This window comes from Pimephales promelas, chromosome 1 (genome assembly GCF_988280905.1).
Source record: "Pimephales promelas chromosome 1, fPimPro1.hap1.1, whole genome shotgun sequence".
Classification (NCBI taxonomy): domain Eukaryota; kingdom Metazoa; phylum Chordata; class Actinopteri; order Cypriniformes; family Leuciscidae; genus Pimephales; species Pimephales promelas.
In genome coordinates, this window is record NC_142769.1 from 6,216,075 (window position 1) to 6,240,799 (window position 24,725).

At 37.7% G+C, this 24,725-nt stretch overlaps 1 protein-coding gene across 1 annotated transcript in view; it reads right to left on the bottom strand.

The window, feature by feature from the left end:
• zfhx3b (zinc finger homeobox 3b) overlaps positions 1 to 22,792 on the bottom strand; it is a 280,084-nt gene extending 257,292 nt beyond the window's left edge. Inside the window, exon 1 of the mRNA XM_089119634.1 lies at positions 22,695 to 22,792. The gene's annotated coding sequence lies outside the window, so the exon portion shown is untranslated. The remainder of the gene's footprint in view (positions 1 to 22,694) is intronic.
• Positions 22,793 to 24,725: the final 1,933 nt, after the last annotated feature.

Below are 24,725 nucleotides of genomic sequence, written 5' to 3' on the forward strand. Positions count from 1 at the left end.
AGAAGGGGCTGTTGGGTGGCTAAAACGTCTGAGTTAGCCTACTAAATAAACGCAGACTTAACCAGAGGTCACAGCAGAAGCGATACGGTAAAAAAAAAAAAAAGTAGAGCTTTTTATGAGACGTTTAATAGAGCTATAATGATTCTGTTTTATTAAAGAATATCATAAGTGACATCAATATAGATAAAAGATTGAGAGCAATTAAGGGCGTTTTCTGGCTGGCTTTCATATCTTCCTCTTTTTTTTGATGGAGAGGAAATTAAATTTTGGGGCTATTGAAATTTAGTGACTTGATACAAAATGCATATTCATTTTCGATTAACTTTCAGTGGAATAGCGTTTGGCAGTCATTGGCAGAAAGATCTCGATATTAAATTAAATCTCACAGAGCCATGACATTAAAAAAAACTTAGAGACTCCAAACAACATCACCTTTATCACGTTCAGATTTACAGGCTTTAGAGGTAAAGGGTGATGAGCTGAAATGCTGAGCTATTACTCCAGCGTGTGTGTGTGTGTGTGTGTGTCAGCACAGGGCATGCTAAAGTCACATCCCCTGGAGCTTTAAGTGTCCCCACGCTCACACCACTCCCATCAACATCTCGACTTAATGCATTTTCTATACCTGCCCGTGTCTCAGCTCTATGGACTCTCCAGTGATTTAGAGGCAGCAACAAACCTGTCCCATTTTCAGACGGACATTATTGATAGACTGTCACTTCAGATTGTAGCTAACTACTAATGGTTATTTTATAGTGCATATGTCAAATCTGATGTGGAGAGTGTTCTTTTATTTATTTATTTTTCCCTATTCCACCTATCCATGATATTTCCAAGCTGGCGCTAAGCTAATGTACAGCTAATAAGTATCTAGCTTAAAGGAGAACTCCGGCGCAAAATGAACATTTGGTCTAATAACACATCGGTACCTAGTCAACCGTTCTCTGAGATTTGTTTTCATGATAATCGAATGTAAAGAGTTTTATCTCTAAAAACTGTTTAGCGTATAACCCTAGTAATGGGAGCATTTACGGTAACGCTTCCTTTTACAGTCCACTTACCCATGTAAATACTAAGTACTCATTTTAGTAACTACAATTACTGGGTAATAACTAGTACTAACCCTGAACCTACCCCTAAACCTACGCCTGTTGCATTTATTTACCTATTAGCCAGTACTTTATAGGTAAGTACACTGTAAGTACACTGTAAAAGGAAGTGTTAGCGCATTTACTAAGTAAAAAGAAATCGCTATAGTTTATACCACTATTTTGGGGCTCAAAATAGCCCCAATCTAACGCAGTAACATAATGAGGGTCCATACATGCAAAACGAAGCATTGAGAACTTTGTAAGTGTACAGACCGTTTAATAAGAAGATACTTTATAAATACAGTACACTTCGTGTATACAAACAGGAGCCATCTTGGAAAACCGTCACGACAAGTCAAACCATGAACGTCGTGCTGAGTGAGCTGAACTCTATGAAGTTCAGCGAACTTCTGAAATGTATGAAAACGACCTGTTTAAATTGTAAATGTTTTTAATTATTTGTGTTGTATAACCTTTTATAAATGTAATTGATTGTGTTTTTGCTGCCTCTTGGCCAGGACTCCCTTGAAAAAGAGGTTTTTAACCTCGATGGGACTTAACTGGTAAAATAAAGGTTAAATAAAAAAAAAATGAACGGCGTTCGGGGATCGACTTATCGAGACTATTTTCTAAGATGGCTCCTGTCTGTATACACGAAGTGAACTGTCTAGATACTAAAGTATCTTCTTATGCTTCGTTTTGCATGTATAGAGCCTCATTATGTTACTGTGTTAGTGTGGGGCTATTTTGAGCCTTGTTAGTGGTATAAACTAGCGATTTCTCTTTACTTAGTAAATGCCCCCAGTTCCATTATACGCTAAACAAGTTACGAAAAAGACGTTTATTCAAGTGTGCCATTAGTATACTTCTTTTAAACTAAAAATAAGAAATTATACTTTCAGTTTATTTTTCCTGTACTTCTCAGAAGTATACTATATGTACTTCTCAGAAATATACTTCAAATTACACTTAAGTGTACTTGACTTATACTGAGAGAAAAGCAAGTATGTTTGTCCTGTTCTTGTACTCAATCTTTTGATCCAGAAATACTTAAAAGTATAATTAAGCATTCAAAGTATACTTGTATAAGTATTACAGTAAAAAAGTAAACTACTAGTATACCCATACATTCACTTGCAGTACACATGAGATGCATAATTATGAACTAGTTGTGCACTTACTGTTACACTTGTAGTACACTTAAACATATACTTTTATTTTCTAAAAGTGGGCTAATTTAGTCCCAAGCGGTATTAAAATAGTACACTTGCAAGTTTACTACTAATACATAGTGACATTAGTATACTTACTACAATGTATACTTAAAAATATACTTGAACATTACTTAAGTATACTACATAAAATGAAATTGAAATATACTTCTTTTTCGTAAGGGCAGTTTTTAGAGATAATCATGAAAACAAATCTCAGACTAGGTACCGATGTTTTATTAGACCAAAGCTTCATTTTGCGCCAGAGTTCTCCTTTATGCTTAAGAATTCAATGCGTTCATTTCATGAGAATGAATGAAAGCATAAAGTTACTCTTTTGTGACTCATTATTCACAAAAGCCTATTCATAACTATTCATTTTTTTTTTTATCTTTTCTCCAAGACATGCACCAGTGTTGTCATAGATTAACCCATGAGACAACATGAACAAAGTGTGGATCAGCATGTCTGTGTGGCGACTAGACGTTCCACTTGTGCCCTGATCTTGAAGGACCCCAATTTTGTGGGTATTAATGAGAGCACCTGCTCAGGGACAGGCTTCAGTGTCAGTGGATCACTTGCTGCACGGCTTTTTGTTTCACCACTTGAATCATCAGAGTCGTTTGAAATCAATTTAACAATCGTTCCTGAGAATGATTCGAGTATGTAAATGTGGCCCGGCGGTGAAAAACAGGGTGAGCAGGCAAAGAGAGAGAGGAAGAGAGAGATGCAGAAGTGGCAGTGAGCATCTATTACTGCATTAAAGAGTTGAATCCTTTAATTCCACTCCCAGCAGGACACTGTGAAAGCAAGAAACAAAAGCAGCGAGAGGGACACGGACAGACAGAGACATGAAACATGTAATTGCACTGATGAATAACCGTCATCGGGTGGGGATATACAATACATATATAATATATTACTTATTTTTGTAGTTGTTGTGGCAAATCATCATTTGCAATGGGGATATTTTTCCCTCGATTAACTGAACAGACACTGCAGTCCGGAAAATTCTAAACAAAAAAAATAAAGTAAAATTCAATTTCAATTGAGCTTGATAAGCACAGTGTTCTTTCCAGCGTTAATGTATTTACCATTGAAGTGGGATATAATCAACAGATTTGTTCCCTTTTTTTTTAGTAGTTTCCACCACAGCTATGAGACATTATTTGCTACAGGCTAGTCAGAAGTAGGTGTTTGTTCTTGTTTTTTTTTTAGAGGTGGGACACTCTCACTCCGAGGAGCATTTGATTGGACAAAATGAGTGAGTGCAGGATGAGTCATCAATATGTTGGGTCTGTTTTCAGGGAAGAGAAAAGACTGCACATCTTAAATGTGTGTTTCTACAAAACTACACTTGTATATGATCTTCAAAACAGACGTGTTATTCAATCATAAACCATTCCTTCTCGAGAGTCGTGAGAAAGCTACACTCTCAGAAAAAAAGCTGGGGCGGTAACTTTTCAAAAGGTACACTTTTGTACCTAAAGGGTGCATATTGGGACCTTCATGGTACATATTTGTACAATTATGGTACCAATATGCACCCTTTAGGTACAAAAGTGTACCTTTTTGAAAAGGTACCGCCCCAGTGACAGCTTTTGTACCTTTTTTTCTGACAGTGTAACGTGTGCATTAAAAGTACTATTTCGGCAATGAGAACATTTCTGAGCCAAATAAAAATAAGGGTGTGTTCTGGTGACGGGCGTGTTTATTGAACCAATCAGATAAGAGTAAATCAGCGAAAAGCTCATCTGATTGGCTACATGATGAAGGTGGGCCCGCCCTTCTCTTCGCGCTTGCGAAACTCAGTTAGTGAGAGAATCGTGGCAAAACTGGAAGCGCTGGTAAAAGAGAGACGCAACTGTACAGATCGGCTTATTTCGGGAAATTTTTTGCCACATGCATATAAAAAAAGTTAATTTTTTTACACAAAGTTTGATTTTATGCAATTCATCCGTTTTACAGTTCCGGCCTCTGCTGTTTTCACTTGCAGATTGCTGTACTTTTGGCCGCATTTGAGCGCAAAAACCGTGCCAAAAGTGTAAGCGCGGAAAAATGAAAGTCTAAAGAATACAGATCTTATTTATTTTGCGTTAGCTTCAAAATACATGAATTACACTTACGAATAACAGTTAGATGCTGCAAATATTTTTTTCTTACACTTGAAGGGCGATTTACACCTTTACAAATCTTCCTTAGCACATGCAAATTTATTTTACGCTTTTACTCTTTCACAAATCTTACCCTGCGTATGCAATTCTTTGTCATTATTTTACCTTCATACTAATGCAGACAGATATAAATCTCTTTCAAATCATCGTAAAGTTCACCATGTTGTTTACTTCTGTAGTTCACCAGCAATACTGTAGAAAAATACAGTACATTGTGAATATTTGATTATTTGACTATTTGAGTATTCGTTCTGAGTCTAAGTGCATAAAACATACACAAAATGATGCTGAGAGAAAGACAAAAAATCTGCAGATTTCAGACACAAGAGGTGAACACAAAAGCTCTGGAAAGATTCAATTAAGCATCATATCCACTGACCCCATTGCCATGGTTACCAAAAAGAAGAAAATATTAATTAAGTCTGCACTATAGAAGAGAAAAAGATAGAGGAGACAGAAAGATGCAATGTTTACAAGAGTAAGTGCAATTTAATAAGGTTCAAAACTGTAGTCTGTTGCGTCTGTCCTCTCGCTATTCCCCCTCAAACCTCCTGAACATGATCATCTTTATGTTGACATCGAACCCTGGCAGTTCAGTTGACCTTGAGGAGCAACGTCTCGTTCCTAATAATGCACTTTTCATTATGAAACGAAAAATTGTGTTCTATGCCTAATGAATGCACAAAGAAAGAGGAATAGAAAACGAGAGAATTGAGGGAAACACTCAATTTTCCTCAATCAGTATATAGGGGAGAATAAGCCGTATCAATTTTATTTACATTCTCTAGAAAAGGAGAAATTAGATAAATGTAAAACTAATGCATCTGAACTGAAGTAATCTGCTATGAACTAACATTTATGTGACAGAAACGCATTTTAGAGGTTAGACCTGTGTTTGTGTGCAGGGGTTAAAGTGGGCCGGAACGGTCCGGAATTGCGTTACGGAACCTCAGATAAATTAATTAAAGGGATACTTCAGGATTTAGCATTAAGCGTTGTATTAGTAGAAAACCTGCTGTATTGTCCAATTACCGTGCTTTCCACTCTCACATCCCCCTGAGACGATAGATGTATGTGTTTTTTGTTTGGAAAAAATCCTCCGATGATGCAAAAATCATCATTTTGCGTCATCGGAGGCAAACATTAAAATATCAACACTGTAAAAAAATATTGATGGTTTAACTTAAAAAAGTAAGTAACCTGGTTGCCTTAAAATTTTAAGTTTATTGAACTGGAAAAAGTTAGTTAATACAATGAAGGAGAATGATTTAATCATCAGAAACTTAAAATTATATGTTATCTGAACTAAATAAATTATTTAAGTTGATTTGACAAAAGAAAAAATGTTGTGATTACTACACTGTAAAAAATATCGTTGGTTTAACTTAAACAAGTAAGTAACCTGGGTTGCCTTAAAATTTTAAGTTGATTGAACTGGAAAAAGTGAGTTAATACAATGAAGGAGATTAATTTAATCATCAGAAACTCAAAATAATAAGTTATCTCAACTAAATAAATTATCATAAAGTTGATTGAAAATATTTTTTACAGTGAAGTAAACAAGTGATACTTGGTGCCACAGCAACACTCTTATCTCAAAAAGTATTTCTATACCACGATACAATATGTTGTCCCACGGAGGGTCATTTTTCCCTTTTGCACCAACACAAAATTTGTATGATACAGCTGCAAATAAGTATTTGAACACCCGTCTATCAGCTAGAATTCTGACCCTCAAAGACCTGTTAGTCTGCCTTTAAAATGTCCACCTCCACTCCATTTATTATGCCAAATTAGATGCACCTGCAGTAAGTCAGTAAGAATCCAACTACTAACATGGCCAAGACCAAAGAGCTGTCCAAAGACACTAGAGACAAAATTGTACACCTCCACAAGGCTGGAAAGGGCTACGTGGAAATTGCCAAGCAGCTTGCTGAAGAAGGTCCACGGTTGGAGCAATCATTAGAAAATGGAAGAAGCTAAACATGACTGTCAATCTCCCTCGGATCCTAAGAAAGGTGAGAAATCAGCCCAGAACTACACGGGAGGAGCTGGTCATTGACCTGAAAAGAGCTGGGACCACCGTTTCCAAGGTTACGGTTGGTAATACACTAAGACGTCATGGTTTGAAATCACGCATGGCACGGAAGGTTCCCCTTCTTAAACAAGCACATGCCAAGGCTCGTCTTAAGTTTGCCAGTGACCATTTGGATGATCCAGAGGAGACATGGGAGAAAGTCATGTTGTCAGATCATAATTCCACTAAGTGTGTTTGGAGGAAGAAGAATGATGAGTACAATCCCAAGAACACCATCCCTACTGTGAATCATGGAGTTGGTAGCATCATGCTTTGGGAGAGGGTGACTGCACTGTTTTAAGAAGAGGATGACCGGGGCCATGTATTGCGAGATTTTGGGGAACAACCTCCTTCCCTCAGTTAGAGCATTGAAGATGGGTCGAGGCTGGGTCTTCCAACATGACAATGACCCGAAGCACACAGCCAGGATAACCAAGGAGTGTCTTTGTAAGAAGCATATCAAGGTTCTGGCGTGGCCAAGCCAGTCTCCAGACCTAAACCCAATAGAGAATCTTTGGAGGGAGCTCAAACTCTGTGTTTCTCAGCGACAGCCCAGAAACCTGAGAAACACAGAGAAACACAGAAATGCTACACAGAATGCTACCTGAGAAACACAGAAATGCTAGCCTTGCTCTATTCTGTGAGGCGCGTTTGTAACGTCACGTAATACGTAATTACGTTCAAAAGGTCACGGGCGACGTAGCCGGAAGTACATAATCAAAATCGTCCGACATCGTTGTTTTTCCTTTTAATTCCTTTTTTTGTAAACGGCGTTTGAGTTAGTTTGCACGTTCAACCTATGCGTTCAACTTGTAAACACTGACTCTGTACTTACGGCTACGTCGCCCGTGACCTTTTGAACGTAATTACGTATTACGTGACGTTACAAACGCGCCTCACAGAATAGAGCAAGGCTAGCATTTGTCCTTAGACAAGTTACATTTTTGGAATAAGTTTTGAAATAACTGATCGTTTCGCATGATAAGACCCTTATTCATCGTCTGGCGTCGTTTAAAGACATTTGAAGCTGCATCTGAAACTGTTATTAACTGTCTTTTAGACCTTGGACCGTCTGGTTCCCATGTAAGTCCATTATATGGAGAGAAATCCTGGAATGTTTTCATCAAAAACCTTAATGGACTGAGGAAAAGAAAGACATGGACATCTTGGATGACATGGGGGTGAGTAAATTATCAGCAAAAGTTTTTTTCAAAAGTGAACTAATCCTTTAATCCAAAATGTCTACGTTTCGAAGCAAAGTTTTTTTTTAAAAACACAAGCAGACACAATAAAGTTTAAAAAACCACAAGCAGGTTATAACTGTGTGTTCCATGTCATAGATCAAAACGTGAAAATATTTAGAGGCTTTGTTCACCACAGACCTCATTTCAGGCGATTTAGCAAAAACCCATTCAACTGGAAGTGCTAAAATGCTAACTCACTTCCGCGTTTTGGCCTACAGAGTGACGTCGTAAGTTCGGCCCTCTATAGTCAGTGCACTCTTAAAACTAAAGGTTCCACAAAGTTTATTTTTCCGCAATGATGCCATAGAAGAACCAATTTTGGTTTTCAAAATTGAGTGAAGATCATTTCAATATTCCCAGAACCCTTGAGCAACGAAAGGTTTAACCATTAATGCCAATAAAGAGCCTTTACTTTTAAGAGCGGTTGCTGTGAGAGTTCTTCCTCTATCCGCGTGTCTCCTTGAAGGGGTACACGTCTATGTTTCTGATCCAGAAAAAGAAGGGAAAGGAGAGAGACAGTAAAACAAATTCCACATGCATATTGCTACAGACACTAAAAAATTTTGACAATAATTTTCAATCATCCAGAGCCGTGGTGCACTGCTTTGGCGTATTTGGCTGCACGGCGCTGAGGGGGGAAAGTTGAGCATTGTTCTGTTTGATGAAACTGTGGAGTGTTTGCTCGCTGTCTGCAGGGACTGTCTTGAAAACAAGCTATCTGAAAACTCCCCCCGCTGTGCGAAATGTTAAATAAACAAAGGCACGGATAAACAAAATCCCTCCATTTTAATGTCACCGTGAAGAAAGACCATGTTTTTAATGCTAAGATAGCTGCTGGAAGCGAAAGTGCTGCCGACACAGTTTTATATGAAGTTTGCACATCAGTGGGATCTGGATTATAATCACCTTTAATAATTATAAGGTTATGAGAAAGCAGAAGAGGCGCAAAGACACTTGATTCAAAGCGAAAGAAACTCACATGTGCCATTCAAGGAAAGCGTTTAAATCTGCTCAAGTGAAATGTTTTAGAGATTTCAAATATCTTCTGAAAAAACAACCAGTTCGACGGTTGTTTAGCAGAAGGACGACTTCATTGCTCAGAGGGTGCTTTTTCATAGCTCAGGGGATTTGTACGTAGCGTTTTATTTAAGCATCAACTTTTTCCTCAGACGTTTCTTCTAAAGTTCCTAAATTGTGAGAAATAAAGATGTAAACAAATGAAACAATCGCTGACATGCAGTAAGAGTACAAAGCAATAAAGTGAATGTGGATATCATCTGTTTTTTAAAGAATTAGCTCTTATGGAAATCTCACAGACTCTGCAAATGTGAGCACATTGAGATTATTGAGAAACGTGAAATCACCAAAGGTGTTTTACCTCAAAAAGAGATATCTGACGAGCAGAGGATGTGAGAAATGTAATTTCGGTGCAATTGAGATCTTAAAAAGATTTCATTTCTTTCATATGGGAGAGGATAATGGGTCTTCAGTATAGGATGTCTAGCTCAATGATGTTTTATACAAATGCTGCTCTGTCATACTGACCTTTTTCCAGGTTCTTCCATCTTAAACTAAAACAATATAACCGCATGGTACAGTATGTCATGCAGGTGAAATTAGAAATTTGCACTAGAAGACAGAACCAGTCCGTTTGCTACAGACTCCATGAAGAACCACGTGATCAGAAACAATTTAATTCCCCAGCATCAGCCATCTCTACCTGATATGCTCCCGCAAGGTCATTAAGCTCGCCCTTGAAGGTCATGTGATTAATGAGCGGCACAATCTCTGCGCAATAGCGTGTGGGAGCGCGGCTCATGTTCAATGGACAGCAGGGCCTGAGAGAATGAATAGCCAGAGACAATCACACATAAACAAAGCATCGCATTACCTAATTAGTTTCAATTAGCTTAAATCTGCTTCTGTTCACACAATTAAAGGTGGGGAAAGTCATATGAGAACGTCTGAGGATCACGGACACAGGTAGCGTCAATATGTGCAAACCTAAATTTGACACCTTGTTGCTTGTATTAACCCGTTCCGTGCAATTTGCATGTTTTCAACAAATATACGGCCCTTTTTGTCACTAATTTGATTCGCAAAACATTTTAGTTGTATATTAAAGGGGTGATGAACTGAGAAATCTAATTTCCCTTGAGCTTTTGACATCTAAGAGGTCATCATATTAGAAGAATATCCAACCCGATCTCACGACCAAGTCGTACGAATTCGACGAATGATTAAAAAGTGGCTGATTCGTAACAATTCATACGACCTCGCTCGTACGAATTAATACGATTTTGCTAAATCGTACATATTTTCACGAATTGACCAATTCGTATGAATAGCTTGTTTTTACGTGACGTCACGCAACTGCGTTGCCATGGCGCGAACCGCAAATGGAGGGCAGGAAGTGATTTCTATATTTAGGAAGCACTTTAACACACTCAAAATGCCTATGTTTTGCGTCGTTTATGGTTGCTCAAATCGATCAAACCACGAGGAGTTTTTATCGTGTGACAAAAGTTGTTGTTCATAAGGGAGGAAAGTACAAGAAATTGACAGAAAAACAGCGGGAAAATGCCTTATAAACCTACGTCTGCGGTCGGGAGGAGCCGAATGGGAAAATGCCTGTGTGTGTGTGCGCAGTGATCACTTCGTCAACTGTGAGTTAATATTTATGTGGCTTATGATTACATTATTCAGGTGTTTAAATACACTTATGTGGCTGTTTGTGTAACGTAGCAGTTTCCGAACTTTGTAAAGTCTAAGTATGTCTGTAAGACGAGTTAGTTGCTGATATCTACAGCCTCGATGGCAGGCAAATCTCTCAATTCAGTTGAAAATCGGTCCTCATCATAACGTAAGGATCGCGTCCAACATATGTTTCGATTTTCTGTTTATATATTTCTCTTGTAATAGCATCTAAAGTAGTACAGTACAGATTTTCCTCCATCTCGTCCATTGCGCTCTTCACTCCTTGCCCTCCATCTGCGTTCCGCGCGTCAATACAATGACGTGACTGCAAACCACCTATTCGTACGAATGACCTACCCCTTACCCCGCCCCTAAACCTAACCATCACGTGGGTTTAGACAAATCGTACGAACTAGTACGAGTGAGGCCGTACGAATTAGTACGAAATAGACACTTTTTAATCATGCGTCGAATTCGTACGAATTGGTCGTGAGATAGTGTTGGAATATCCTGTAAGTTTCAGAACTGAAAACGTCCTTGTTAGTCCAATAAAAGCTTTTATTGACACCAGCCTCTGCAAACGACTCGTTTTTCAAAGTGGGGAACTATGACGTCAAAGAGGATAAAACACCACCCCCGCAGAAGAAGATCAACGCCTACTTCAACATGGCCGGTTTAGCCCCGCCCACTGATTCGAGCATTACACGCATAGCTAAATAACATCCTCGTGACGACAAACCGGGTCGAGAGTGAAACTCGATATAATATGCAAACTGTTATCCACTCACAGGAGTGGGTGTTTACTTCCAAGTCTTCAATGCGAGGCGCCCATAAAAACCGAGCGTTTCTGAGCTGGGCTCAAAACTGGGGTAGAAAATAGCAGAGGTGGGGACAAGTCACACATGGTCAAGTCCAAGCAAGTCTCAAGTCTTAACCATCAAGTCTCGAGTCAAGTCTCAAGTCGCAGTTCAGATAAATCAAGCAAGTCAAGTCAAGTCAAGGGTTCACCCTAAGCAAGTCAAGTCAAGTCCTGATAAGTTTCAAGTAAAGTCAAGTCACACTACTAAAATAAATAGAGGTAAATTTTTTCGATACATATTTATTTTTGCACAGAAAAGATGAACTTTTATACATATATTATGTATCTTATTTAATATACATTTGCTATATTAATCATATGCATATCTGTGCTACATTAATATCTGAAAATAAAATAAAATTGTGTTGTTTACACAAAACGTTCAGTGTCTATAGATGTATCGATTCTAAGATGTATAATCCAATCTGTCTAATTCAAATTAATTGAAACGGTCTAAAATGTATGAAATCTAAAATGTAATATCTTATATCTTATATAAATGTAAAATATAAAATGTATGAAATGTATGAGAATATAAAATGCATTTTTTAGTAGTTTTTCTTATCATAGCCAACAAATGTCTTCGGAAACTTCTTTTCCTCGATTTACTGAAACCTATATGTAAAACGCATTTGCAGCTGCACAGCCGTGTATATCTATGCTGCATATACAGACATCCCAGCCTACAAGAATTCATTTCAGGGAGGTATATCTCAATGAATGTAATGTTAGGGAGGGGGGATATAAAAATGTTAATAAATATAAAATATGTTAATATATTATATTAACATATTTAAAATATGTTTAAAATAAATATAAAATAAAAATGGTAATATGTTATATTAACATATTTTATATTTAATATTACATATTAAATAATATTATGTATATTATATATTAAATTTACATAAATATTAACAAATGATTGTTTTAATTATGGAATTCTCCATAATTAACTCCTAAACTTCAGTAGAGAACAATTCTTTGTAAGGAAGGAGGGGTTTCTTTACTGACTATTGAGTGTCGCTAGGAAACACGTCCGCGCTGCGCTGACGAATCGGCTGCGCGGCTCGGATCATTGAACCGTGCAGATGACATGTCTGCGCGGCACGAGCTCTGTAAAGCCCCGCTGTCTCGTCCCACTTTTGGTTTGTTTGGCTTCCCATATCTCTGCCGTGCACACGCCGCACGCTATGTATGTTATACGCGCAGTATCTCGCTCTAGATTCCGGGAGATTTTAACTCATTTGCGGGCATCAGGGAGACGCTATCAATATGCGTGAGACTCCCAGTCCCGGAACTTCCGTTTGGCGCGGTTTGAATTGAGCAGCGTTAAAGGCACAGATGCCGATATAGTGATGCTGATGTCACAATATATATATATATATTTTAATTAACTGTATTGCTGTTTGTTTATTATATGTTCAAGTCATTGTCGAGTCTTCCACTTCAAGTCAAGTCAAGTCTCAAGTAACTTGTTCTCAAGTCAAAGTCAAGTCAAGTCATTTTTGTACTTTAATCAAGCAAGTCACAAGTCCTGAAAATTGTGACTCGAGTCAGACTCGAGTCAAGTCATGTGACTCGAGTCCCCCACCTCTGGAAAATAGCCTATTACTTATTCATTTTGATGGTTTTTTTATTTAAAAACCAAGCGAACGTCATAAGTTGACCGCAGATAACAATATGAAAAAAAATGTAAACGCCAGTTCATGACCCCTTTAATTGTGTTTAAGTGTTTGCGCATCTGCAATACGTCTATAGGATGTTTCCTGTCAGATGTCAAATAGACGTTTAGAAGATGTCTTTATTTAGATTGCATGTTAAACTGACATCTTCTATACGTCTATTTGACATCTGACAGGAAACGTCCTATAGACGTATTGCAGAGGAGCAAACACTCTTAAAAATACGTCTTCCAGATGTAGACTTGTGCTGTCTGGGTGTTTTTCCAAAAGTGTAGCTTTAAGTTGAACTACTTTAAATGAGTAATTACTTTAAAGGTACAAGTAGTTGTAAAGCTACAGTTTTATATATTAGCTACATGTTCGAGATCCTCCCGTCACACAATTTAATTGATGCTGCCAGACTTCACAGCTCATCATAAACACTGATTACTCACATCAATGCCTATCAATGGAGTCCAGATCAACTGATTGATTCAATCACAGGCTCTAATATTGGGTAAAAACATGATGAGTTACAATATGAATGTTTCGTTACTAAATTGAGTTGTTTCTTAATAAATAAATGTGTCTTGGCCTTCTCAACATCAACACAAACCTTTATCTTTAGCGTAAGCATTAATATTACTAAATTTGCCAATATTACAACTATTTATTTTTAAAATAAAAACAATCAAAAATGTCTTTTTGACAGCTCTGAGGGCAAGGATGGAGAAACTTAAACACGAGTAATAGAAAACGAGAAAGTCGTCTTTTGATTTCCTTAAAAAAAAAAGGAAAGTTTGTTAGGTTTAACAATGTCAAAATGGTTCTCCTGGATCCCATAAAAAAATAATAATTGGTGAGTGGACAAAGATGATGCAGTGCATCTTAAAATGGAACGTTCACGAAAAATCCGGAAGGGACACACAGAGCAAATGCTTATTTCACACTTACTTAAGAGCAAGTGAATGGTGAGAAAGAGAGAAAAGCAGTGTTAAAGGAATAAACTCAGCTCTGAGGATGAGTGCAATAATGGTTCTGCTCTTCAGCCACCTCAAACCCACTGCATAAAATCACGTCCTTCTCACACACACTCCATGAACATTGCCCACCATGTCGCAATCTCGCCTTCAGTTTAGTGTGAAAGAAACACTTCCACCGGTGTTGTCCTTCTAAAGATTGCAGATGTATCACAAATTTAGCTCTAATTCCTGAAAGCTGTTTCCAGCAAAGTTTCCTTTTCTTACTTTAGAACAGATATGGTACATTTTTTGTAAAATGAATTTCTCTCTCTCTCTCTCTCTCTCTCTCTCTCTCTCTCTCTCTCTCTCTCTCTGAAATGTCAGAGCTTCAGAACCCCTCTCGACCCACAGTGCTGAGAAACTCCTTCAAGATTCAAGAGCTCATGAACAAACCAAACACACCGACCATGTTTGGTCACATGATCTGATCACACACTGATCAGATCATGTGAAACAAGTGCATTTTATATTATAATCTTACATATTTAAATGATATCACATACAAAAAAACACAGAATACACACACACACACACACATGTTTGTTTCACTATATTAGTGAGGATAATATCAGGTAAACTATATTTTCTATGGCCTAACACTAACCCCATACAGAAAACTCATTTTACATTTTCTAAAAACAATTTAATTTGATTTATAAGTGGTTTTCCTCAACGCACACACGTCTTGTTAACTCGTTATACTGTACAAACTGTATATTCTGTCCCCTTATACTAACCCTATCCATCACAGAAATCTTTCTGCATTTTTACATTTTTGAAAAAAACTCATTCTGTATGATTTATAAGCTTGTTTCCTCACGGGGACCCCAATTTAGGTTCCCAAGGTGATACAAGTCCCCATGAGTCTGTGTGCATTCAGTCCCCAGCGAGATGGAAAATCATGCACACACACACACACAGAGACAGTTATATATATATATATATATATATATATATATATATATATATATATATAGAGAGAGAGAGAGAGAGTATATATATATACTCTCAGAAAAAAAGGTACAAAAGCTGTCACTGGGGCTGTACCTTTTCAAAAGGTAAACTTTTGTCCATTTTAGGTGCTAATATGTACATTTTAGGTGCTATGTACATTTAGGTGCTAATATGTACATTTTAGGTGCTATGTACATTTAGGTGCTAATAAGTACATTTTAGGTGTTAATATGTACATTTTAGGTGCTAATATGTACATTTTAATAGTTAATATGTACATTTTAGGTGTTAATATGTACATTTTAGGTGCTAATAAGTATATTGTAAGTGTTAATATGTACATTTTAGGTGCTAATAAGTACATTTTAGGTGCTAATAAGTACATTTTAGGTGCAAATAAGTACATTTTAGGTGTTAATATGTGCATTAAAGGTGCTAATATGTACATTTTAAGAGTTAATATGTACATTTTAGGTGTTAATATGTACATTTAGGTGCTAATAAGTATATTGTAAGTGTTAATATGTACATTTTAGGTCCTAATAAGTACATTTTAGGTGCTAATAAGTACATTTTAGGTGCTAATAAGTACATTTTAGGTGCAAATAAGTACATCTTAGGTGTTAATATGTGCATTTTAGGTGCTAATAAGTACATTTTAGGTGTTAATATGTGCATTTTAGGTGCTAATGTACACTTTAAGAGTTAATATGTACATTTCAGGAGCTAATAAGTACATTTAGGTGTTAATATGTACATTTTGGGTGCTAATATGTACATTTTAGGTGTTAATATGTGCATTTTAGGTGCTAATATGTACATTTTAGGTGCTAATAAGTACATTTTAGGTGTTAATATGTGAATTTTAGGTGCTAATATGTACACTTTAAGTGTTAATATGTACATTTCAGGAGCTAATATGTCCATTTTAGGTCCTAATTTGTACATTTTAGGTGCTAATATGTACCACTAAGGTACCAATATGCAGCCTTTGGGTACAAAAGTGTATCTTTTGAAAAGGTACATCCCCAGTGACAGCTTTCGTACCTTTTTTCCAGTAGACACGATAGGCAGATACAATATAATTCTAAACAATATGGTCACTATTTTAATAAAGTTTAGCCGTTTTAAAATATCAGAAGTGTAAGACAAACAGCTTAAATGACATTTTTCAGTTTGCTTTATTCCACATTTAATTATCATACTATTGTTATATTCGGATTACAATTAGCCAAATTAGACTCATTTAAGATAGATATAGATAGACAGATAGACAGATAGATAGATAGATAGATAGATAGATAGATAGATAGATAGATAGATAGATAGATAGATAGATAGATAGATAGATAGATAGATAGATAGATAGATAGATAGATAGATAGATAGATAGATAGATAGATAGATAGATACTAAATTGATTTATGGAGGGAAAAAGACAAAAGGCACTTTAAAATGGTGACATGTTCAGTGTGTTCAGGCTTTCCTGGAGCGTGATCATGATGTGGGGCGGAGAGAGTGAAAGAGGAAGTGAGGCCATGCTGAGAGAGGGAAATGGGCTAGAGGACATTTCACGCTCATAGTGGCCAGTGAATTGGAATGACTGCAGCGCGGCATGATTTGAAGGTCAGGAGATAGTGGATTATATTCCATAGGTAGAAAGAAGAGGCGGATGACGGGAAGGGGGGGATGGAGGAATAAACACACTCTCCACCCCTCCTGCGTTCGGTCTTTCTTTCCATTTCTTTCTTTCTTTTCACATTATTTCTGTTTTCCCCCCTCTCTTGTCTTTTTCCCCCCGATTACAGGACAGGAAGGCAGAATGAAAACACCAAGGCACCAAACCGACAGCCATTAGTCTCACACATCACGTCTCATGCGCACACACACACACACACACGACACGCTGAGAAATCTCATTTTAGTCTTCTCTGACGTACTACCTCCCCATACTGGCCACTAACATCTACCCCCAGCCCAAAAGAGAGAGAGAAATGTGTTTTACACAAACAATAACAGCGCTATCAGGCAGAGCGCAGCATTCCGAGAGCGTGATTTAATAAAAACAGAGCGGGATTGAATTATCATATTTTAACTGGATGTGTGTTTCAGTTAGAATGTGTGATTCAGGCCTACAAATGATCCGAACGCTTTTTGCGAGGTGCAAGACAGCCCTCTCTCTTCCTCTCGGTGCTTCTCAAAAATGGAAAAGAGGCGGACGAAGGTGGGGGGGGGGACAAAGAAGGTAAACTAATAAGCCCTTTGGATATCAGTGACACAGAAAATAAACCAGGATGGCTGGAAAGCCAAAGCTCTTGTTTGATCTGGCTGCACGTACAGTACGAGTGTATCACAGAAGCCCAGACACGAGAGTTTGATGAGGATTATCCACATGATTGCAGTAATCGGATGGAATGAGATGCGAGATGACCATCTGTATTTGCCCCAGACGGTGCGATCGCTCCTCAGACTCTCTGAGGGATTTTACACATTCGACTAACGTGGAACAGCACGAAACAACAACAACAACAAGGATGTCAGGAGAAGACGCGCAAATCAAGCAAACTTGTGTAATTAAATTAATTTCAGACGCACGCCAACTTTTTTTTTTTTTGTATCTGCCTTGGGCGTTCTGTGTCTCTTTCGTAATGATGTCCTAACACAAAACAAACAGCAGGCGGAACATGAATGTGCTCTTTTTTCTTCCACCTACTGTATCTAACTCCGGTTCTTCAGTTCAGGATTCTTAGGATTATAGATTAAAGTGTTTTTTTTTTTTTGTGTGTGTGTAAATTAAATTCAGGAGGCCACTTTAGCAGACGTCACAAAGGGGTTGGAGAGGATTCTGGATTGTTGTGCCTGTGCTGATGCATGTAAACACGCACATCAAAAAAACAAGCAACCAATGCACGGCTCCTGGATGCTCTGGACTGGGATGTCTTATAGGCAGAGAACAGGTGTCAATCATCTCATGCAGCCAATAGTGAATGCAGCATGCTGGGCATCTGAAATAATGCCTGGATTTTAATATTCTTGTATTCACAACACGTTCTTTTTAATAATGTAGATCATTAGTAGGCAATTGCACCGATTTCATTCTGATTGACTGAAATATTGTGAAATCCTTTAGCTCAGATAAGCACATCTCCATCCGGAACATCCACATGTCCTCGGGGCAGCAGACCACAGACAAGAGAAATGAACATGTTTCACAGGCAATAGCTCCGATTCAAACCTATTCTTAAAAAAAAAAAAAAAATGATATCCTCACAAATATACCAACAAATGCAATAAAACATTTTTAATGTAATATATGGGGTTTTAATTTGCTTTTCTTTCTTAAACCAATGAATTTGTTCTGTAGAATAAATTCAAAAGCGTGAAGGATAATTATAAATTGATTATACATCTTCAATCAAATATGTTAATATTAATTAGTTTATATTAATATACATTAACATGTTACAATATACAGCAAATTAATATTAGAATCAAGAATCATATTAATTTAGACATAACTTCTCAAATAATACCAAATAATGCATTTGATTTGAATTAGGGCTGTCAAACGATTAATCGCGATTAATCGCATCCAAAATAAAAGTTTGTGTTTACATAATATATGTGGGTGCACTGTGTATAATTATTATATATATATAAACACACACACAATATATAATTTATATTATATATAAACATAAATATTTTATATATAAATTAATTTTTTCTTAAATATGCATGCATGTGTGTGTATTTATATACAAAATAATTATACACAGTGCACCCACATATATTATTATTATATTGGATGCGATTAATCGTTTGACAGCCCTAATTTGAATAAATGTTGAAATGAACAAAACCTGTTACCCTTATAATCGGTGTTAAATAATATGGTTAATAATTTGAATATTATATGTACACTCTAAAAAATGCTGGGTTATTTCAACCCAAATTTGGATCAAATATTAACAAACCCAGTAATTGGGTTAACATTTTAAATGACATTTTTAACCTAAAGTTTGGGTTTGTTCATATTTTACCCAAAAATTGGTTAAAACAACCCAGAATTTATGTACACTCTAAAAAATGCTGGGTTATTTCAACCCAAATTTGGATCAAATATTGACAAACCCAGTAATTGGGTTAACATTTTAAATCACATTATTAACCTAAAGTTTGGGTTTGTTCATATTTTACCCAAAATTGGGATAAACAACCCAGAATTTGTGTGTATACACGTACATGTACATATACATATACAAATCAACCAATTTGTGTTGTTAATGTATACTGAATTGCCATAAAGATTGTAAAAAGCCAGTATCATCGTCATCGTCACAACCACAGACTGAAACGACACACACAGAGTGACAGTAACTAATATAAACCATGTAAATGTAATGCTTACACTGAACACATTTTACATTAGCAGGTCGATCTTCAGTTCACAGTTCAATAGGGTGAGCATATGAAGCCACAGCACATGCGTGGAGCATCTCGGGCCTCTCCCGGACGATAAGACCGGCCACGCTGGTCTCGTCCATATGAATGACTGTCTCTGTTAAGCCCCAAAAGCTGTCATTAATCCTGGATTTGAGGTGCAGAGCCGCATTTTGGTCATGTTATTATCAGAGCGGAGCCGAAAAACCTCTATATTTACTATAGCATACATGTATGCTAACTGGCTAAATCAAGGCCGTGTCCTGGGAACACTACAATACTATGCTATTTAATCGAAATATTACAGTTTGTCAAATTTAAATTATCAAGTATTTTCTAGATAACACTACAATGCAAGTAATGTTTCCAAATACTAAGGATACTTGCTCAAATTCTGTACAAATACGCAATATTTTGGGGTGTGATAATTACAAAAGCCCTAAATGCACATTATAATTAGAAATACATGGTATAGTATAATATAAATGTATGTTAAACAATACTGGGTTGTTTCAACCCAAATGTGGGTCAAATATGGACCAACCCAAATGTAAAATGTCAAACTTCAACTTTCACTTTAAGCTGTCATTTTTTTAATTACATTTTAACCCAACAATTGGGTTTATCCATATTTTACCCAAATTTGAGTTGAAACAACCCAGTATTTTTTAAAGTGAATCGAATCACATGGAAAAAAAAAAGTACAGTCTACATTGCACGTATATTACACAACAAAATACTATGTAGTCATACAGTGTTGTGATACAACCCTCATCTCTTACTTTCTCCCTCTCCCCTGACACAAGCAGGCCCCAGGTACTGATACAGCCACACACTCCAACCAATATAGAGACCTGGACCACCGAACATACACACATGCACTTCAATCATGCAGTAATACACTCTGTCAGCACACACGGCAAGAAATGGGCACATACGTAAACACAAAACAAATCCAGGCCCTAAAATAGCATTGAAAATGACACGCGTACACACGATCTTTGATCAAAATCAAAAGCTGAAGCGTACGAACACACAGCCAGCAATGACGACTGTATTTATACGTATAGAGATGCGTTTGAGCACAGCTTTGGGATCTTAGATTTAAAGTGCTAGCCTACGTATGTGTGCGAGTGTGTGTTCATTCTGAATCTGCCTGTAGAGCTAGAGACCTGAAGTAAGAATTTATCATCTTAAAACAGCCAGACGAGGACGCACACACACTTGCACACACTCGACTGGAGGAAAATCAGAGCTCGCCGGCAGCAACTCAAGCTACACACAAAAACACATGCTGTGAAATCCAAATCATGCTCTACTCAGCCACTGTTTCATAGTGTGTGTGTGTGTGTGTGTGTAAGCACTTGTCCTTTGAGTATCTCCATGCAGAGTTTTCAGTCTAGAGGAGAGCGGATGCAGCACAGCACACCATGTGGTTTGGAAGCAGAATTATTTCCTTTTTACATCTCACATATGTTCACAATTCCACAATAAAGCTGGTGTTAACATTTAGAATAAATAAAACCCAACTTCATAATGCTTCTGCAGATCAACTGAGGTTTAAAAACATACTAACTTTTACACATTTGCTCTTAGTAGCGTTTAATGTGAGGTGAATGGGAAGTCGCGCAAGGGTGTATCTCGTCGTGTTGTGTGTTCATACAGTATGTGTGTGTGAGGATTCAGTGCTGCTTATTTCTCCATCACAGCTCAAATGAAATCCCGCGCTGAAATAAATCACTGTCGCCACAGAAATGCAGCGACAGCCATGATAGATGGCTGAAATGTGTGTGTTGATGTCTTTAGTGTTGCCGACAATTTGGTAAATCTCGCCTTTTCCATTGCACGTGGGGTGTGAGGCATCTGAATGTTGACACGAACTATGAGAACAGGCCTATCAGCGTGATACATTAATTTTGAACTTTGTCTTGTCCAGTCAAAAAATCAGCCGTTTGAATGTACAAGTTACAATAACTAATAAATAATATTTACGAAAACATTAAAAAGGCTGAGTGAAATCTATGTTCAAGGGGGAAAGAAAAAAAAAAAAGCCTGGTGTGTGTACAAGTTACACTCTAAAAATGCTGGGTTGTTTTAACCCAACTTTGGGTCAAATATGGACAAACCCAGCAATTGGGTTTAATTTGTGTTACCCAAAGTTTGCCCATTACTACACTCTAAAAAATGCTGGGTTGTTTTAACCCAACTTTGGGTCAAATATGGGCAAACCCAGCAATTGGGTTTAACGTATGTTACCCAACGTTTGGGTTTGTCCATATTTGACCCAAAGTTGGGTTAAAACAACTCAGCATTTTTAGAGTGTACAATTACTACACTCTAAAAAAATGCTGGGTTGTTTTAACCCAATTTTGGGTAAAATATGGACAAACCCAGCCATTGGGTTAAAAATGTAATTTAAAAATGTAACCCAAAGCCTGGGTTTATCCATATTTCACCCAAAATTGGGTTAAAACAACCCAGCATTTTAAATAATAGGATACGTGTAAAAAAAAATAGTCCAATCAAACTGTTTACAAAACCATTCATACTGTACACTCTTCAACCCAAATTTGGGTGAAATATGGACAAACCCAAATGTTGGGCTAAAAATGTAATTTACAAAAAAAGTGAAAGCTGAACATTTAACCCAACATTTGGGTTTGTCCATATTTTACCCAAATTTGCATTGTTTAGAGTGTAACATTGTAGTTGACGTTGAGCATGGGTGAAAGTGTGCGTTCGGGTCATGAGTGCAGTGACCCCCGCGTGTAATATGTCAACGCTGTGTACGTAAGTCCTGCGTACGGCACGGCTGTCCGTCATCACTATGACTCAGATGGTGACTTCATACATTTTCCTCAACGCCCCCCCCTCCCAAATCTTTGTATCTGACCAGACCCCCCCAGTGCCTAAATATAGACCCCGACACACACCAACAGAGACACAACACCCCGTTTCTGACTCAAACGGATCTATAACGCTACAAACGCGAGACATGTTTGTCTTTCGCACACATAAAACCTGCGACATGGCAGCAGACACTTATAATGGCAGTTGGCCTGCTCCTGAATCCAAAGCCCCCCAACAAGCCAACGCTCGCACCTGGCAGGATCAAACAAGCGTGCACTCCCCACAAACTCTCTTACAATCAATACTTTCAGCCAACAGTCCCAGCTCCATCACACACACACACACACACGCACAGAGAGAGAGAGAGTGTGGAACAGCACTCCAAAGAGCAGAAAGCAGTGTACTGACCTTTCTGTCTCTCTTTTTTTTTGCCTCCTTCCTTTCTTTCTTGCCCTCCTTGACGTCCAATCCACACTTGTCTTCTGGCTGCTGGTGCTGGGGCTACAGTAGTAGAGGAACGGTAGTGTGTGAGTGAGAGAGAGAGTGAGTGATCCTGCTCAACCTGACTAGAGCGGGCGCATTAGTGTGATTTCACACCCAGGCTGCAGCCCTGCCTACTGTCCTGATGGGGTTCCTGAATGTGCTGCTTATTTAGAGAGCCGGCGTGCTGTACCTGGGCTTGCAGGCAGGCTGCTTAAAGCAAGAGCCAACATCTAGAGTGCATAATACCCCCACTCTCTCCCTCTCTCCGTGTCTCTCTCTCTCTCTCTCTCTTTCTCTCTCTCCCTCCCGCACACACACACATACACAAACACTAGTACGCTCTCCTAGTCGCTGGCTGGCTGGAGAGGTAGACGCCGGCTCGGGCGTTCACGCAACCGCACGCGTACCTTTGGCGGAGCCGGTTGCGAGAACACACACTTGCAGATTTCTTTTCTTTCTAAGTGACAATTTCGACTTGGACGATCCAGATGGATGAGTTATAAATGCTTTCCAGTCTCTTGCTTTTTTTGTGTGTTTGTCTGATTCTAGTTATTATCGAGCTGCCACATGTTTTTTGCAGAGGGAATGCCTCACTCTCGTTCGGATTCGGACCGCTCGTCTCTGTGGGACGCGCTTCGGAGGGGTGCACTAAGGCTGAATGTGTATTAGTCAAATTTATTATTTATTGCCAAGCCGCATTCAGTCCCCCCCCCCCCCCATCCGCACACATGGATAGATGGAAAAGGGGGGGGGTAGGGTCAAGGGTGCGAGGATTTTATTGTGGGGGGTTTGAGATATAGCCAGTGGTCATGATTTGGTGAGCGAGGCCTAGAGGGAGGTGAAAAGAATATATAAGATATTAATTTAATTTATTTATTTATTCAGCCAGTCCGCATGCCTTATCAGGCCGGTGTCTCTTAATGACATCACTGGCAGCTTCTCCAAGCTGTCCAAAATCACCCTGCCTCTCATTTTTCTTCAAAATGACTTCAATTCATTGTGTGTGTGTGCGAGTGTGGTACTGCCTATATCTAAAATTGAGAATAATGCTATCCAATGGGTCCACACTTTCACGCAAGATAGCCTCAGATCCCAAACTATCAAATAAATCAAGCAAAAAATAAAAAAAAATAAGTAAACATAAATGGGTCTTCTTTTCAAATGATTGAAAACATATTACATAAAATATCAGTTCTACTTCAGTTTGAATTTTTTAAATAATAATAAAAAAAAAAATCATTCAATACAGCATTTCCCAAACCTAATCCTGAAGGCACACCAAAAGTACCATATGTGCTTGTGGTTTATAATAACTGTTGTTTATAATGAATGCCACAATAATGTTTGTTTTATATAGAATATACTAATTCTGTTCTGAATACGGACCAGTTTAAAAGATTTGTTGTGGAGTGAGGAGATCTAAAATAGAAGTGTATACTGTTTGTAAATGTTTCATTGCATTTTATGTATACAGATGTGACTTATATGTGGTTTTGCCTTCTTTCAATAAGGCACTTTTGACTTATTTTCCAGGAAATAAGGTGCACATTTCCACTCTTCCAAATCAAAAATGTCTGATTCAACTCTTGAAACTGAAGAATAGCACAAAAAGTAGGTTATTATATAGAACTGCTATACAGATATATGTTCGAACTTTGATATATCACATATAAGCAGTTATAAGTGATATATAACTGATACAAAATAGGGCAGCTGTTTACTAATTACAAAAATTGCAAGGCTACTCGTAATGGTAAAAGTAAAAAACTACACTGTTGTTTTAACCCAACTTTGGGTTTTTTTTTTTTACTTTAATTACATGATTAACCAAACGTTTAAGTTTGTCCATATTTGACCCAAAGTTGGGTTAAAACAACCCAGCATTTTTAGAGTGTAGGAAATTGTGTGTGTAAAATACAGACAGAGAGTGGTTGAGCCTTCATACTAGGACATTAG